At 38.6% G+C, this 18,178-nt stretch overlaps 1 pseudogene across 1 annotated transcript in view; it reads right to left on the bottom strand.

Moving 5' to 3' along the window:
• Window positions 1-2,404: 2,404 nt before the first annotated feature.
• Window positions 2,405-18,178, bottom strand: part of Cyp2c6-ps2 (cytochrome P450, family 2, subfamily C, polypeptide 6, pseudogene 2) — a 52,151-nt pseudogene continuing 36,377 nt past the window's right edge. The window contains exons 6-9 of the transcript XR_015653311.1: window positions 16,082-16,223; window positions 5,746-5,933; window positions 4,016-4,157; window positions 2,405-2,861 (exon numbers count right to left, since the gene is read on the bottom strand). The product of XR_015653311.1 is annotated as a cytochrome P450, family 2, subfamily C, polypeptide 6, pseudogene 2 (transcript). The remainder of the gene's footprint in view (window positions 2,862-4,015; window positions 4,158-5,745; window positions 5,934-16,081; window positions 16,224-18,178) is intronic.

The following is an 18,178-nucleotide window of genomic DNA, read 5'->3' as shown; positions in this document are numbered from 1 at the left end:
TCCTCACATATGTGAGGAGCTGTCCTCACAAACTCCATTACAAGATGACACCGGCATCCGGCAGAATGCACCTAGTAAAAAGGGCAATACGCAGGCACCTGGTAACTTCCCTACTCAAAGGGACACGTACGTTTTGGTACGTCATCTGGCATAATTGGCAGCGACCAGTCAGAGAGTGACACGTCCTAGGCGAGGATAGTTTCCTATATAAGGGATGGTTATTCCTCACTCGGCGTCTCCGCATTGTAAGCTTATGCTCTCCCTCTCAAGACGCATTAAAGCTTTTCTGCAGTAGGATCCTGTGTGTGCCGCGTCGTTCCTGCTGGCGAGACGTAGCGCGGGGCAGGAACCTGGTCTAGCTGTTAACTGGGAGGTTCAGCCAGCAACTGATCAGTGCAGATGTAGAAGCTTGGAGCCAACCATCACACTGAGCTCCAGGCCTCCGGTACGGGAGACAGCAGAAGCAATGGGGTAGCAGAGAGGGATTGCAGCCCCATAGGAAGAGCAACATCAGCTATCCAGACTACCTAGTGCTCCCAGGAATTATAGCACCAAGGGGTGTACAGGGAAGGATCCACGGCTCCAGATACATATATGGCTAAGGATGGCCTTATCTAACATCAATGGGGGAAAGCCAGAGGTACTGGGGAGATTTGATGCCCCAGCATAAGAGGATGCTGGAATGGTGGAGCAGGAGTGGGTGGATGGGGTAGGAAGCACCCTAATGGAGGCAAAGCTGAGAGGGGAGATGGTAGATGGGATGGGTGTGGTATAGTGAGTTAACTGGGAAGGGAGATACCATTTGAAGTGTAAACAAATGGAATAATTAATTTACTGTGCCCAGGACCTTAATGAACTGGCCAAACAACTCCCTGCACCAATATCCCATGGGGGAGAGAGCTGGACATTCAGAAGTGTGGATACTTCTGAGAAGTGAGAGGAGAAGATCCTCTGCCCACAGTCCAGACCCAAGAGAATTGCACAGTGCCATCTGTGGCCACTGGGTGCAAGAACCTATAGGAGCAATCAGAGGCAGGACCCTTTAATTCCTGCCCACGCCTAGAGCTGGAAGACAGTCCCAGAAGCACCACCACAGTTGAGAGCAGAGATAAGACCCACTTTTCTGCTACCAAGTGACCTGCTTGGTTGTATCAGGATACACAGAGGCAGAATTCCTCGGGGTCAGAGCCCTTCCTGTTTTTGGCTCTGCCCGGAAGTGAACATCCCACAGTTTCCTGCACCCAAATCCCATGGGAAAAGGTTCTTACTAGCACAAATACCAAGTGGTCAGTCCTAAAAGCACATGTATACAAAAAAAAATCATCATGAGAACACAGCCTAGATAATCAACTATTCAGAGCCATAACAGTTCACATAGATGGAAGCAAAGACCAAATGGGTCTGCATTAGGTCCTCTGCATACATGATGTGGTTGCATAGCTTAGTGTTTTGGGGACTCCTAACAGGAGGAGTCTGGGTATCTCTGCCTCATTTGTCTACTCTTTGGACCATTTTCCTCTTCCTTGTCGAGTAGGACCTTGATATGACGATTTGTAGCTAATCTCGCCACACCTTTTAATGCCAAGTTGGCTTGATATCCCTAGAAGGCCTGCTATTTTCTGAAGGGAAATGAAAGAACAATGAATCTGGGGAAGAATAATGGTAGTAGAGGAACTTGAAGAAGTGGAATGTTGGGGGAGGGGCTACAGTGAGGAGATGCTATATGAAGAAAGAATAAATCAAAGGAAAAAGTACTAAGAGCCTTTTGTCAGTGTTGTTGAAAGTAAACCTTGGCACAACCTGCATGTTTATTCCTCCCTGTGAGTTGTCTTCATTATATTTGTCTACAGAGTACTTCAGTTTCTCATCAGCATTTATATGTTTCAAACACAAATACTGCTAGTGGCTATACTTAACATTCAGGAAAAAAAGCTTTCTTACTAATCTCCCATTCACATTCCTTTTTATATTAGTTAAAGGGGAAGATAGTGTGTGCATGACTAGTTGCATGTTTGAGAAGAGCGCCATATCTATGTAAAGGCCAGAAGTAAAACTTTTACTAGTACTGTTTCTTTTAGAAACATCTTGTCTTGTTATGCGAGACAGTTTATCTCCCTAGTATGGCTATTAATCTAGTGTGGGTGACCAGGAAACCCAAGGGATCCTCCTGTGCCTGCCTCCCAAACTCTGGTATAACGAGCACATGCACTGACTTTGAGACATGCACTGAAGATGAAGGTTGGGTCTTCAGACTTGAATGAAAAGGGCAACAGGAGGAACCTGTTCCTCCCCAGAACTGCCACTTTACATGCTCTGTTATCATTATACGGAACAAAATGATATATTGAGAATCTAGTGTTTTGGTTTTAGCCTGAATTGTAAGGAAACACTGAACAAAGGCAACTCAATCAAAAGATCTTATTTTTGAGAACATAAAGAAGATAAATTTCTGTGAATTACCAGTGCTACAGCTAAACCACAGTAAGAACTCAAATTTAGATATACATAGGTACATGAGATGGGGAGACTGTTACAGAGAATATGGAAGTGCAGATATATGTGAGCAGTGACTCCAGAAACTGGAAAATGCAATATGGATATTTCTTGAATCTTGAGGAATATAGGAGTTATTTGAAGGGAGAAAATACAACACATCAGGAGCCAGGCAATTTGATCTCTTTAGAGAGGAATGAAGCACAGCTCATAAAATGGTGGTAGAGAGGCAAATCCATGGAAAACTGGAGTTGTATCAATATCCTTTGGTTGAAGTACAGATTTCAGCTTAAAGTTCTGTAAAATTGTGGTCAGGAATAAAAATAACTCCATGCGGGCTAGGCCCTCTCCTGCAAACATCCGTTTTCCTAGGAGGGAAATGCCAAAAAAGGTAATTATTCCTTGTATATGGTGTTGACCTGAGATGTATTGCACTGGTACAAAAAATACAAGGGAATAACAGTAACTACTGAGTTAAAGCATACATTTTTTAGATTAATCGATGGCTAAAGGAAAAACATTTTAGACAAAAAGAGTCATTTTTCAAACTAACATATGATATCAAAGAATATATCATTCAAAAGTACTAGTCAGCTAGATAGATGCTATGATCTTACCTATATTCAAAGCACTAGGAAAGTTGTAGAGGGGGAGGTTTTTAATTTTTTCATAAAGAACATAAAACTTAGGTAGCACACACACTAAGAAATGTACTTTATATCCACTGTTCATACCCTGAATTTGGGAGAGGGGAACCCTGAGGCCACTGCAGGGCATGATGGCATATCTACAATATTTTCATCAAACTAAGGTGTTCTGAAAATTTTTCAAAAGAGAGAAAATGTCCTGTTCAATTGGTTAAGAAACTTCAATGAAATGATCTCCATTTTCTTTTGAATATTATTTGTGACCTATACCCTTTGAGTAAGCTAGACATTTTAATGAGAATGCTGCTCTATGTTTTGTACAAAATGTAATGTATGAAAGAGCAAGGTATGAACTTTTCCCAGTATCCCTCTGACCTGGGGATATGTGATAATCTCACATGCATTAACCATAATGTATTTGCATGAAGTAATCACTCCTCTGTTTCCCGTATATGTTTTAGGCCCCTTGGTGCTTTCTATGTTTTAGGAGACATAGCTTATTATCCAGTCTGGAGGTGAGTAAGAGCAAAGAAGGAATTTAATTTTGAAGAAGTCTCCATTTTCATGGGGAGTAAGTAAAATGTAAGTGAAGTTTAGTTTCTAGAATGGTATCCTTGGTATTTCTGTAATGTACCTAAAGGAAGAAAGCAAATTCCCTATACTCTAGGTTTCTCGATTTATGAACAACTGATAAACAATCAAAACACTCATTTTCATACCCTGACAAAGAAGGTGGTCACATCAAGGCAGTGCATACACAATGAAAATTATGCTCCTTATCATGCAGATGCAAATCTATCAGCACATGAGGAGTCATACTCTAAGTCCCCACGGATCTGCATGTTACTGGAACCATGGAAAGGAGTTTCTATTACCTGCTGAGAAAGGCATGAAATAGTCACTTTTCTTAAACTTTCCATTCCCATCTAAAAAGTGCCCAGGGTCAAATATCTCTGGGTTGGGGAATTCCTTGCTGTCATGCAGCACTGATGAGAGTGATGTTATTATTGTTGTTCCCTGTAATGACACACAGAAGAGTAACAAACAAACAAGTTACAAAAATTCATGACTTATAAGGAAAATAGTAAATAACATAGTTCAATCTTCTGGTCCATAGGTAAGATTAAGTTTAAAGAATATCGGGTATATTTATGGCAGAGAGATCATAGGAAGAGTATGAGGACAGTGACAGTGATGTTACTAAAGTGCCTTCAGATCAATTTTAGGTCACTACTTCAGTAGTGAAATCATCATCTCTAGCAGAATTTTAAGCAAGCGACATGGCTGCTTGGGCAAGAGATAATATCCAAACTCCTTCTCGATCTGTGTGATCTGGCTGTAATACAGATATGCCTTAAATTCCAGGAGACAAAGGCAAGCAAACCTCTGAGATCAAGACCAGTATTGCATAGAGCAAGTTTCAGTTAAACCAAAGCATAGGTCCAGGAATGGTAGAATACACCCTTAATCCCAGCACTCAGGAGAGAGAGACATATAAATCTCTGAGTTCCATTCAATTAGTTCCATTAGTTCAGTGATCTAAAAGACAGGAGAAAGTGGTAGTTCATTTTGTGGAGATCAGCAGCAGTTTTTAACAGGGGCAGATTTACAGAGACAGGCTTCAAGGAGAACAAGTTAGACACAATTAAAGGCAGAATGACTCAGACAATATGAAAGAGTCAAAAGATTAGAATAGATTGCCAGAGTTAGTTTGATACCAAGCAGAGGAGGAATTGGGTGAGAATCTGAGAGACGTCAGATTGAATCAGTCAGCTTGGAGAGAATTTGGGCCAAAAGAACTGAGTTAAACCAGCCAACCAGAGTTCAAAAAGAACTAGAAAGGATGTGCTTAGTTAGCAGTAAACCTAGATGACAACTTCATCAGGTGAATAAAATTTACCCATACAAAGTTCATATAAAAAAGATTATTCATCACAACCAGACTGGTTAAATCCAGAAATGCTGGGATGACCCTACCCAAAAGAAGAAAACACTTCTCATACTCATGAGAAAAAAGTATACTTACTTAGGTCATATAGTTCAAAGATACAAATGCTACATATTTTCTCTATCTTGAGAGTCTTGGTTAAAATATTTGTGTGTTTTAGGCTTTTTAACTTAGTGTATATGTGGAGACTAGATAGCTAAATGCAGGTGATTGTCAGTGGAAATGCATGGGGGTAGTAGAATACATGTTAAATGAAAGTAGAAAGGACAATACTGGGGGCAGGATTCAAAGAGGTAGTAAAGGGAAAGTTGGCAAAAAAATGAAGGCTTAAACAACATGTGATGTATGTAAGAAGCTATGTGGAAACCTACATACCATTCCCAATGGGAAACTCAAGGAAAAATATGTAATAAAGGGGTATAATTGAATGTGTATACTATCAAAGAACAGGGCAAGTATGATAGAAGTGATAAGTTTAAGCATGGATAGAGAAATAAGGAAAAGAAAAAAATAAGGGTTAAGGATTCAATCATATCCTCAATCCTCAGGGAACACCGTGAAAGAATGGGGAGAAAAATGTAGGAATCAAAGGTAAAGTGTGACTGAGAAGACTGGAGCACACAGCACAGATGTGCAGCAGAGAAAAGGAAAGCTTACCATGGGTATTAGGTAGTTCCTGAACTTAATGTCACAGGTCACCGCATGTGGCAGGTTGGTAGGAATGAGGTCAATGAACCTCTGGACCTCATGAATCATGGCATCTGTGTAGGGCATGCGGCTCCTGTCCTGCATGCAAGGGCTGCGATGTTTGCCAAACACACGATCAATCTCTTCCTGGACTTTAGCTGGTTGGTCACAGTAGAAGTGTTGAAATGGGAAAGAAGTAAACTGTTTATCACAATGCATGAGTACATGATGCACAAAAGTAGCATTACAAATGCATTTTATATGCAGGAGTACATTAAGACATGCAGATATGCTATATATAGATGCATACCACTATCTCACTAATAGCTGTTACATCGCTATGTATCATTATAATAACAAGAACAAAAGGATTAAGTAAATACTTCAAATAGCATAACATATCATAGTCTGATAAAGATAATTAGAAATCAAACATTGAATTTTTGTCAAAAATATATCTTAAAATATCTTTAGTGTGTGTGTGTGAGAGAGAGAGACAGAGAGACAGAGAGACAAAGAGACAGAGAGAGAAATTTGATGGGATATAATGTTCATAATAGGTCACCGTCAAAGTCAACAAGTGCTTCTGAAGTATAACCATATTTGTAAATAATTAATGTTTGCTATGTAGCCAATTACATAAAATATCTTCTGTTGTGAAAGATGAAAAACATGAATTACAGTTATATTCCAAATACTAAAAGACATCTTCAAAAAGACAACACAAGCATCACACTTTCTGTTACTTCATGAACAATGTGTTGAATTTCAGAATTCAGTTATTCCAATTTTCACTGTGAGATTCATTGACAGTATATAAATATGATTCTCCATTATGAAAAATTTGATCATCTTCTACTAGTACTAGTCATTTATATTTAGTTTGTAATATTCCATTTTATGAGTTTAAAATTGTTTCTAAGTATTTAAATTCATAGCTCTTGAAATAAAAGCTCAGTTGATGTAGGCATCAGACCACATATTACTTCTCCTTTTTCCCTCATCTTTGTTCATGCATGCAGGATCCACATGGTAAAAACAGAATAGAGATCTCTATAGGTAATGTGTCCAGAAACCTAGCCTTTACCTTATCTTTCTATGTGGGCTGTTCTGATTCCTGAAGCCCATGACTTCCTTGACCCTGATTCAGAGAAGTAGATAAAAATATTCTCAGGTGTTTCATTAAGAAAAGACACATTTCTACGAATACTGGAGTCCAGGCTTACATTTTTGCTCAGCAGTCTCAAGGCAAGTGTTTACATGTGACTCAGGGGTCTTTCTAGAGGATGTCATGCTTATATTTAGTCTTATGTTCTGAAACTCTGTGACTGTTTCTTGGATTAGTGGTTTTATTCTCTTCACATTGCAGAGTATTTAGAATGGTTTATTAAGATGATAGATAACACACACACACACACACACACACACACACACACACACACACACAGTTACTAACTTAACTAAGAGGTAGATCTTGCCACTAAAATTCACAAGCAAATTAGAGAAAGGTGCTCTGATCCTCTCAATTCTGGAACTGGAACATGGTCACTCTTCCCCTTTCATCTCTGTAGACTGCTCTTTCTCTGTCAGCCACTAAAGATCTTTGAATACAAGGCTACTTAGGCTGACTCCTTAAAAGCAACTCTGTCTTCTTCCATGGGGGACACTTAGTCACTGCAGGACTGTGGATAGAAAGGGAGCCCTAGCAAGAAGAGACCCCTTTTCTAAACCTTTTATAACCGTATGTTGACTCTGTATTGTTTTCAATCGACATCCATACTGTAATTGTAGAAATGTAGCTTACATGTTCATCTGATATCTATGCTACAGTGTCATCTTCCCTGCCCCATTTTTCTTTGTTCCTCATTACACTGTTGTATTTAAGTATTTTTGTGAAGCTCTATTAATCATGTGCCATTTTCCATTTCTCCTACCCTTTAATTATTAATTATTATTCATATTTATGCTAGAGTCACTTTAATGTAAATTACATAAAATTGAGAGGTGAACTTCATATATGCTAAAATATTGAATGTATTTAAAAGTAACTTTTGGGTTAGCACAATCAGATGCTTTCTGCAGGGTACACACTCCCCTTTAAGAGGAAACAGAGGGAGCCACGTCCCCTTAGAAAGAAATTAAGACAGTTCTCATGGATGCTCTATTTACTCTGATGACAACAATATAAGAAAAAAGTCTGTAGCACTTTGTTATTTCCTTTTTTTCTATCTCCAGATGTTAGACTAATGAAAACTGCATACTTACCACATGTGCAATAGTAACATTTAAAGCTATCTGGCAGACTATGAAAGCCAGAAGATCCTGGACAGATGTCATACAGACCCTAATAGAACACAAATGCCAGCCCAGGTTACTGTATCATACAAAACTCTCAATTAACATATATGGAGAAACCAAGATATTCCATGACAAAACCAAATTTAAACAATATCTTTCTACAAATCCAGAACTACAAAGGATAATAAATGGTAAAGCCCAACAAAAGGAGGCAAGCTACACCCTAGAAGAAGCAAGAAACTAATCCTTTTGGCAACAAAACAAAGAGGAGAAAAAGCACACAAATATAACCTCATATAAAAATATGAATATAACAGGAAGCAATAATCACTAGTCCTTAACATCTCTCAACATCAGTGGACTCAACTCCCCAATAAAAAGACATAGATTAACAAACTGGATACGCAATGAGGACCCTGCATTCTGCTGCCTACAGGAAACACACCTCAGAGACAAAGACAGACACTACCTCATAGTGAAAGCCTGGAAAACAACTTTCAAAGAAAATGGTCGGAAGAAGCAAGCTGGAGTAGCCATTCTAATATCAAATAAAATCAATTTTCAACTAAAAGTCATCAAAAAAGATAAGGAAGGACACTTCATATTCATCAAAGGAAAAATCCACCAAGATGAACTCTCAATCCTAAATATCTGTGCCCCAAATACAAGGGCACCTACATACATAAAAGAAACCTTACTAAAGCTCAAAACACACACTGAACCTCACATAATAATAGTAGGAGATTTCAACACCCCACTCTCATCAATGGGCAGATCATGGCAACAGAAATTAAACAGAGACGTAGATAGACTAAGAAAAGTCATGAGCCAAATGGACTTAACAGATATTTATAGAACATTCTATCCTAAAGCAAAAGGATATACCTTCTTCTCAGCACCTCATGGTACTTTCTCCAAAATTGACCACATAATTGGTCAAAAAACGGGCCTCAACAGGTACAGAAAGATAGAAATAATGCCATGTGTACTATCAGACCACCACAGGCTAAAGCTGGTCTTCAATAACAATAAGGGTAGAACGCCTACATATACATGGAAGTTGAAAATGCTTTACTCAAAGATAACCTGGTCAACGAAGAAATAAAGAAAGAAATTAAAGACTTTTTTAGAATTTAATGAAAATGAAGGTACAATATACCCAAACTTATGGGACACAAAGAAAGCTGTGCTAAGAGGAAAACTCATAGCACTTAGTGCCTGCAGAAAGAAACAGGAAAGAGCATATGTCACCAGCTTGACAGCACACCTAAAACTCTAGAACAAAAAGAAGCAAATACACCCAGGAGGAGTAGAAGCCAGGAAAGAATCAAACTCAGAGCTGAAATCAAACAAGTAGAAACAAAAAGGACAATACAAAGAATCAACAGAACCAAAACGTGGTTCTTTAAGAAAAGCAACAAGATAGATAAACCCTTAGCCAGACTAACTAAAGGACACAGAGAGTGTGTCCAAATTAACAAAATCAGAAATGAAAAGGGAGACATAACTACAGATTCAGAGGAAATTCAAAAAATCATCAGATCTTACTATAAAAGCCTATATTCAACAAAACTTGAAAATCTGCAAGAAATGGACAATCTCCTAAACAGATAACAGGTACCAATGTTAAATCAGGAACAGATAAACCAGTTAAACAACCCATAACTCCTAAGGAAATAGAAGCAGTCAGTAAAGGTCTCCCAAGCAAAAAGGGCCCAGGTCCAGACGGGTTTAGTGCAGAATTCTATCAGACCTTCATAGAAGACCTCATACCAATATTATCCAAAGTATTCCACAAAATTGAAACAGATGGAGCACTACCGAATTCCTTCTATGAAGCCACAATTACTCTTATACCTAAACCACACAAAGACGCAACAAAGAAAGAGAACATCAGACCAATTTCCCTTATGAATATTGACGCAAAAATACTCAATAAAATTCTGGCAAAACGAAACCAAGAGCACATCAAAACCATCATCCACCATGATCAAGTAGGCTTCATCCCAGGCATGCAGGGATGGTTTAATATACGGAAAACCATCAACGTGATCCATTATATAAACAAACTGAAAGAACAAAACCACATGATTATTTCATTAGATGCTGAGAAAGCATTTGACAAAATTCAACACCCTTTCATGATAAAAGTCCTGGAAAGAATAGGAATTCAAGGCCCATACCTAAACATAGTAAAAGCCATATACAGCAAACCAGTTGCTAATATTAAACTAAATGGAGAGAAACATGAAGCCATCCCACTAAAATCAGGGACTAGTCAAGTCTGCCCGCCCTCTCCCTACTTATTCAATATATTTCTTGATGTTCTACCCAGAGCAATCAGATAACAAAAGGAGATGAAATGGAAACAGATTGGAAAAGAAGAAGTCAAAATATCACTATATATAAATGGTATGATAGTATATTTAAGTGATCCCAAAAGTTCCACCAGAGAACTACTAACGCTGATAGACAACTTCAGCAAAGTGGTTGGGTATAAAATTAAATCAAATAAATCAGTAGCCTTCCTCTACACAAAAGAGAAACAAGCCGAGAAAGAAGTTAGGGAAATGCACCCTTCATAATAGACCCAAACAATATAAAGTACCTCGGTGTGACTTTAACCAAGCAAGTAAAATATCTGTACAATAAGAACTTCAAGCCTCTAAGAACGAAATTGAAGAAGACCTCAGAAGATGGAGAGGTCTCCCATGCTCATGGATTGGCAGGATTAATATAGTAAAAATGGCCATTTTACCAAAAGCAATCTACAGATTCAATGCAATCCCCATCAAAATACCAATCCAATTCTTCAAAGAGTTAGACAGAACAGTTTGCAAATTCATCTGGAATAACAAAAAACCCAGGATAGCTAAAACTATCCTCAACAATAAAAGGACTTCAGGGGGAATCACTATCCCTGAACTAAAGCAGTATTACAGAGCAATAGAGATAAAAACTGTATGGTATTGGTACAGAGAGAGACAGATAGACCAATGGAATAGAATTGAAGACCCAGAAATGAACCCACACACCTATGGGCACTTGATTTTTGACAAAGGAGCCAAAATCATCCAATGGAAAAAAGATAGCATTTTCAGCAAATAGTGCTGGTTCAACTGGAGGTCAACATGTAGAAGAATGTAGATCGACCTATGCTTATCACCCTGTACAAAGCTTAAGTCCAAGTGGATCAAGGACCTCCACATCAAACCAGATACACTCAAACCAATAGAAGAAAAACTAGGGCAGCATCTCGAACACATGGGCACTGGAAAAATTTCCTGAACAAAACACCGATGGCTTGTGCCGTAAGATCAAGAATTGACAAATGGTATCTCATAAAACTGCAAAGCTTCTGTAAGGCAAAGGACACTGTGGTTAGGATAAAACAGCAACCAACTGATTGGATAAAGATCTTTACCAATCCTACAACAGATAGAGGCCTTATATCCAAAATATACAAAGAACTCAAGACGTTTTACTGCAGGGAGACAAATAACCCTATTAAAAATGGGGTTCAGAGTTAAACAAAGAATTCACAGCTGAGGAATGCCGAATACCTGAGAAACACCTAAAGAAATGTTCAACATCTTTAGTCATAAGGGAAATACAAATGGAAACAACCCTGAGATTTCTCCTCACACCAGTGAGAATGGCTATGATCAAAAATTCACGTGACAGCAAATGCTGGTGATGATGTGGAGAAAGGGGAACACTCCTCCATTGTTGGTGGGATTGTAGACTGGTACAACCATTCTGGAAATCAGTCTGGAGGTTCCTCAGAAAATATAGCTGAGGATCCAGCTATACCCCTCTTGGGCATATACCCAAAAGATGCCCCAACATATAAAAAAGACACGTGCTCCACTATGTTCATAGCAGCCTTATTTATAATAGCCAGAAGCTGGAAAGAACCCAGATGCCCTTCAACAGAGGAATGGATACAGAAAATGTGGTACATCTACACAATGGAATATTACTCAGCTATCAATAACAATGTCTTCATGAAATTCGTAGGCAAATGTTTGGAACTGGAAAATATAATCCTGAGTGAGGTAACCCAATCACAGAAAAACACACATGGTATGCACTCATTGATAAATGGCTATTAGCCCAAATGCTTGAATTACCCTAGATGCCTAGAACACATGAAACTCAAGACAGATGATCAAAATGTGAATGCTTCACTCCTTCTTTAATACGGGGAACAAGAATACCCTTGGCAAGGAATAGAGAGGCAAAGATTAAAACAGAGACAGAAGGAGCACCCATTCAGAGCCTGCCCCACATGTGGCCCATACATATACAGCCACCCAATTAGACAGGATGGATGAAGCAAAGAAGTGCAGGCTGACAGGAACCGGATGTAGATCTCTCCTGAGAGACACAGCCAGAATATAGCAAATACAGAGGCGAATGCCAGCAGCAAACCACTGAACTGAGAATGGGACCCCCGTTGAAGGAATCAGAGAAAGAACTGGAAGAGCTTGAAGGGGCTCGAGACACCATGTGAACAACAATGCCAAGCAACCAGAGCTTCCAGGGACTAAGCCACTACCTAAAGACTATACATGGACTGACCCTGTACTCTGACCTCATAGGAAGCAATGAATATCCTAGTAAGAGCACCAGTGGAAGGGGAAGCCCTGGGTCCTGCTAAGACTGAACCCCCAGTGAACGTGATTGTTGGGGAGAGGGTGGCAATGGGGGGAGGATGGGGAGAGGAACAGCCATAAAGAAGGGGAGGGGGAGGGGTTAGGGGGATGTTGGCCGGTAAACCAGGAAAGGGAATAACATTCGAAATGTAAACAAATACTCCACCAGAGAACTACTAAAGCTGATAAACAACTTCAGCAAAGTGCCTGGGTATAAAATTAACTCAAATAAATCAGTTGCCTTCCTCTATACAAAAGAGAAACAAGCGAGAAAGAAATTAGGCAAACGACACCCTTCATAATAGACCCAAATAATATAAAGTACCTCGGTGTGACTTTAACCAAGCAAGTAAAAGATCTGTACAATAAGAACTTCAAGACACTGAGGAAAGAAATTGAAGAAGACCTCAGAAGATGGAAAGATCTCCCATGCTCATGGACTGGCAGGATTAATATAGTAAAAATGGCCATTTTACCAAAAGCAATCTACAGATTCAATGCAATCCCCATCAAATTACCAGTCCAATTCTTCAAAGAGTTAGACAGAACAATTTGCAAATTCATCTGGAATAACAAAAAACCCAGGATAGCTAAAGCTATCCTCAACAATAAAAGGACTTCAGGGGGAATCACTATCCCTGAACTCAAGCAGTATTACAGAGCAATAGTGATAAAAACTGCATGGTATTGGTACAGAGACAGACAGATAGACCAATGGAATAGAATTGAAGACCCAGAAATGAACCCACACACCTATGGTCACTTGATTTTTGACAAAGGAGCCAAAACCATACAATGGAAAAAAGATAGCATTTTCAGCAAATGGTGCTGGTTCAACTGGAGGGCAACATGTAGAAGAATGCAGATCGATCCATGCTTATCACCCTGTACAAAGCTTAAGTCCAAGTGGATCAAGGACCTCCACATCAAACCAGACACACTCAAACTAATAGAAGAAAAACTAGGGAAGCATCTGGAACACATGGGCACTGGAAAAAATTTCCTGAACAAAACACCAATGGCTTATGCTCTAAGATCAGGAATCGACAAATGGGATCTCATAAAACTGCAAAGCTTCTGTAAGGCAAAGGACACTGTGGTTAGGACAAAACGGCAACCAACAGATTGGGAAAAGATCTTTACCAATCCTACAACAGATAGAGGCCTTATTTCCAAAATATACAAAGAACTCAAGAAGTTAGACCGCAGGGAAACAAATAACCCTACTAAAAAATGGGGTTCAGAGCTAAACAAAGAATTCACAGCTGAGGAATGCCGAATGGCTGAGAAACACCTAAAGAAATGTTCAACATCTTTAGTCATAAGGGAAATGCAAATCAAAACAACCCTGAGATTTCACCTCACACCAGTGAGAATGGCTAAGATCAAAAACTCAGGTGACAGCAGATGCTGGCGAGGATGTGGAGAAAGAGGAACACTCCTCCATTGTTGGTGGGATTGCAGACTGGTAAAACCATTCTGGAAATCAGTCTGGAGGTTCCTCAGAAAATTGGACATTGAACTGCCTGAGGATCCAGCTATACCTCTCTTGGGCATATACCCAAAAGATGCCTCAACATATAAAAGAGACACGTGCTCCACTATGTTCATCGCAGCCTTATTTATAATAGCCAGAAAATGGAAAGAACCCAGATGCCCTTCAACAGAGGAATGGATACAGAAAATGTGGTACATCTACACAATGGAATATTACTCAGCTATCAAAAACAACGAGTTTATGAAATTCGTAGGCAAATGGTTGGAACTGGAAAATATCATCCTGAGTGAGCTAACCCAATCACAGAAAGACATACATGGTATGCACTCATTGATAAGTGGCTATTAGCCCAAATGCTTGAATTACCCTAGATCCCTAGAACAAACGAAACTCAAGACGGATGATCAAAATGTGAATGCTTCACTCCTTCTTTAAATGAGGAAAAAGAATACCCTTGGCAGGGAAGGGAGAGGCAAAGATTAAAACAGAGACTGAAGGAACACCCATTCAGAGCCTGCCCCACATGTGGCCCATACATATACAGCCACCCAATTAGACAAGATGGATGAAGCAAAGAAGTGCAGACTGACAGGAGCCGGATGTAGATCGCTCCTGAGAGACACAGCCAGAATAAAGCAAATACAGAGGCGAATGCCAGCAGCAAACCACTGAACTGAGAATAGGTCCCCTGTTGAAGGAATCAGAGAAAGAACTGGAAGAGCTTGAAGGGGCTCGAGACCCCAAAAGTACAACAATGCCAAGCAACCAGAGCTTCCAGGGACTAAGCCACTACCTAAAGACTATACATGGACTGACCCTGGACTCTGACCCCATATGTAGCAATGAATATCCTAGTAAGAGCACCAGTGGAAGGGGAAGCCCTGGGTCCTGCTAAGACTGAACCCCCAGTGAACTAGTCTATGGGGGGATGGCGGCAATGGGGGGAGGGTTGGGAGGGGAACACCCATAAGGAAGGGGAGGGGGGAGGGGGATGTTTGCCTGGAAACCGGGAAAGGGAATAACATTCGAAATGTATATAAGAAATACTCAAGTTAATAAAAAAATAAATTAAAAAAAGATGTAAGGTTGTTTATGCAGGGATAATCAATAAAATGTATGCCTCCCCCCCCCAAAAAAAGCTACATGTCATAGGGAAACTTTTGTTCTATCCAGTAATATATTTTTTTCTTAAATGTTAAGGATACAGACCTATTCAGAAACATGATAGATAATTTAATAAATATTGTAAAATAATAATACTAGAATAACTTTCCTATAATAATATTTTTAAAATAAATGCTGCTGGTACAACTGGAATAAGTGTGAGCAATATAGGTTTCATGGAAATGGATATTTGAAATAATAACATTCCTTTTTCTATAACTATTGCCTTATATGGAAATAACTTTCTAATGAATTGATTATTTTTACTCCTTCTCAGAGTAGACATTATCTCAGATAAGCTCAGAAATTCCCGAATTCATGCTTGTTTCAGTGAAGTAAGTTTTTACCTCTGTATACCTCAAAATTAGGTTAATTAGAAACATAGAAGGTAAGTACAAAAAGTTGCCTGCTCTGAAAACCTAATTTGGGGACAAAAAAAATGTATAGGCAAAACAAGCCAAAGAAGGCTGTAAGTGCCTGTCCCAGATTATCTCCAAAAGAACCCAGACACTTAACAACATTCTTTTCCTATGTGCACAGTCTCTTCATTCTTCTCATTCATCCTACACTTTCTGGCCAGTAGCACAAAAAGTCAACGGCAGACTTTTCTAAGAATAATACACAGGACATCAACAACATCTTCCCAGCATACTATGAGAATGCCAAGGTTCACCACCTGTGTCCTTACATGTGATTTCTGGATACTTCAGCAGGAGCAAAAGAGCATATCTCAGTGTTGTGCTTGTTGTCTCTGTCCCAGCACCAAACAAATCAGTCACAGTGATTGATAAGTTTTCAAGTGTAAATTCCGAATGTGGATTGTGACTTTCCTAAGAATTGGTTGATGTAATTTTCTGGTAAATTTTTTACAAGCACCTATGATAACAATGATTCTACAATATCACCCCATTTTCTGCATGGTTACCAACACAGAACTGAAAATGTAGTGCCAGAAGAAATTAACACAACATTGCAGAGACTAATACAGAGGATCTAAATTTCATTCCGTACACTCATATATTTTTGCTTGAATTCAGGGATACTCTACATCTAAATTTGTATGATAAAATTAGCATTAAGATTTAAAAGGGTGTAAACAAGATTGTTGTTCATTCATTAAAAACAAAAATCCATATGCTAAATATAGTGAGAAAAAATCAAAGGCATTTGACTCTAACAATATGGGGATCTCTGTTATGCTACGACTGGTCTATAATCCAAACTGCTTGCACTGTAGTAAAATAAACCAGTTCTTTCTTTAAGGTATTTATGCTACTCTTAAATCAATAGAATTGAGAAAGTGGTTACACACTGTACAAGATGTTACAAGCTTATATTACACATTTGTTATTCATTGCTTTGTTCACAACTTTATGGACTCAGTATTGCTGCAAATTTGCACCAAAGTTGAACTTGTAAAAAGTGTAAAAGTTCAAATATCTAGAAGGAATGGGGAAAAATAGTCTCACAATGTGAAAATACCATGGCTCCATTCCATAAGCGAGTCCACTAGTAACATGCCATGTATAGGGCAGAATAATTGGACAGTATAACCTGAGGAGAGAATAGGTCATGAAGACAGGGGAAATACACACAAATAGCTCTACTAGGATGAAGGAGAGAGTATATAGAACATAATTATGAAAATGAGGAATAAAGCCTAGCAGATAGCATATTATAGGGATTTCATCATATTATATCTATGGATATTTAGTCAGGATATCATTATTCATATATCCTAATTTAAAAATAAGTAACACTACAGTGTTTAATATTATGTAATAACACTATTAACACAATTTAAATCACCTTCTCTATGTTAGTATCTGTGAAAAATACAGAAAAATCTCCCTTTCTCATATTACTTCAGGTACTTTTGTTTCCTGAAATTCATTTTATCTTATTGTTCTGGTGGATCCTTCAGAAAAATCATGAGAAGTCATATATTGTCTTTTTTTCTTATTTAATTAGCCCTAGTACAGTAGTACAGATCAAGGCAATTGGCTGGGAAAGGCTAGTAAAAGCATGCATTCTTCAGTTCTAATTCTTTATTCCAGACAACAAAGTATGGCATGAAAGACAACAAATCATAACCTGCACCTGCACTTATGAATAAGTTTTTACAAATCTATGTCACATCCTGTTGTCCATTTTTTAATAGAAAGATGGCACCAAATGATTGTGGCCATATGTTCATTCTATGGAAAATGAGTATTCATGAGCTGACCCTACACAGAAAAAAATTTACAAGTCTATGCTCTAGCACAGTCATACTGATTGGTCTCTTTGAGAATTTCAGACCAATTCCTCTTATGAATATCAATGAAAAATTACACAATAAATATCTTACAAACCAAATCCAGGAACACATTAAAATGATCATACATCATGATAAAGCAGGCTTCATCCCAGGGATGCAGGGATGGTTCATTATACAGAAATTCATCAAGATTATTCACTAAATAAACAAATTCAAAGAAAAAGCCACATGAATATCTCATTAGATGCTGAAAACGCATTTGATAAAATCCAACACCCCTTCATGTTAAAAGTCTTGGAAAGATCAGAAACTCAAGGCCCATACCTGAACATAGTAAAAGCACTATACAACAAACCAGTAGCCAACATCAAACTAAATGGAGAGAAACTTTAAATAATCCCACTAAAATCAGGAACTAGACAAGGCTGCCCAATCTCTCCATACTTATTCAATGTAGTACTCAAATTGTACCCAAAGCAATTGGAAAACAAAATGAGGCAAAGAGGATACAGTTGGAAAGGAAGA

This window comes from Rattus norvegicus, chromosome 1 (genome assembly GCF_021556685.1).
Source record: "Rattus norvegicus strain SHRSP/BbbUtx chromosome 1, alternate assembly SHRSP_T2T, whole genome shotgun sequence".
Classification (NCBI taxonomy): Eukaryota; Metazoa; Chordata; class Mammalia; order Rodentia; family Muridae; genus Rattus; species Rattus norvegicus.
Note: the sequence above shows the minus strand (reverse complement) of the source record. Positions and strands in the feature narration are given on the sequence as shown.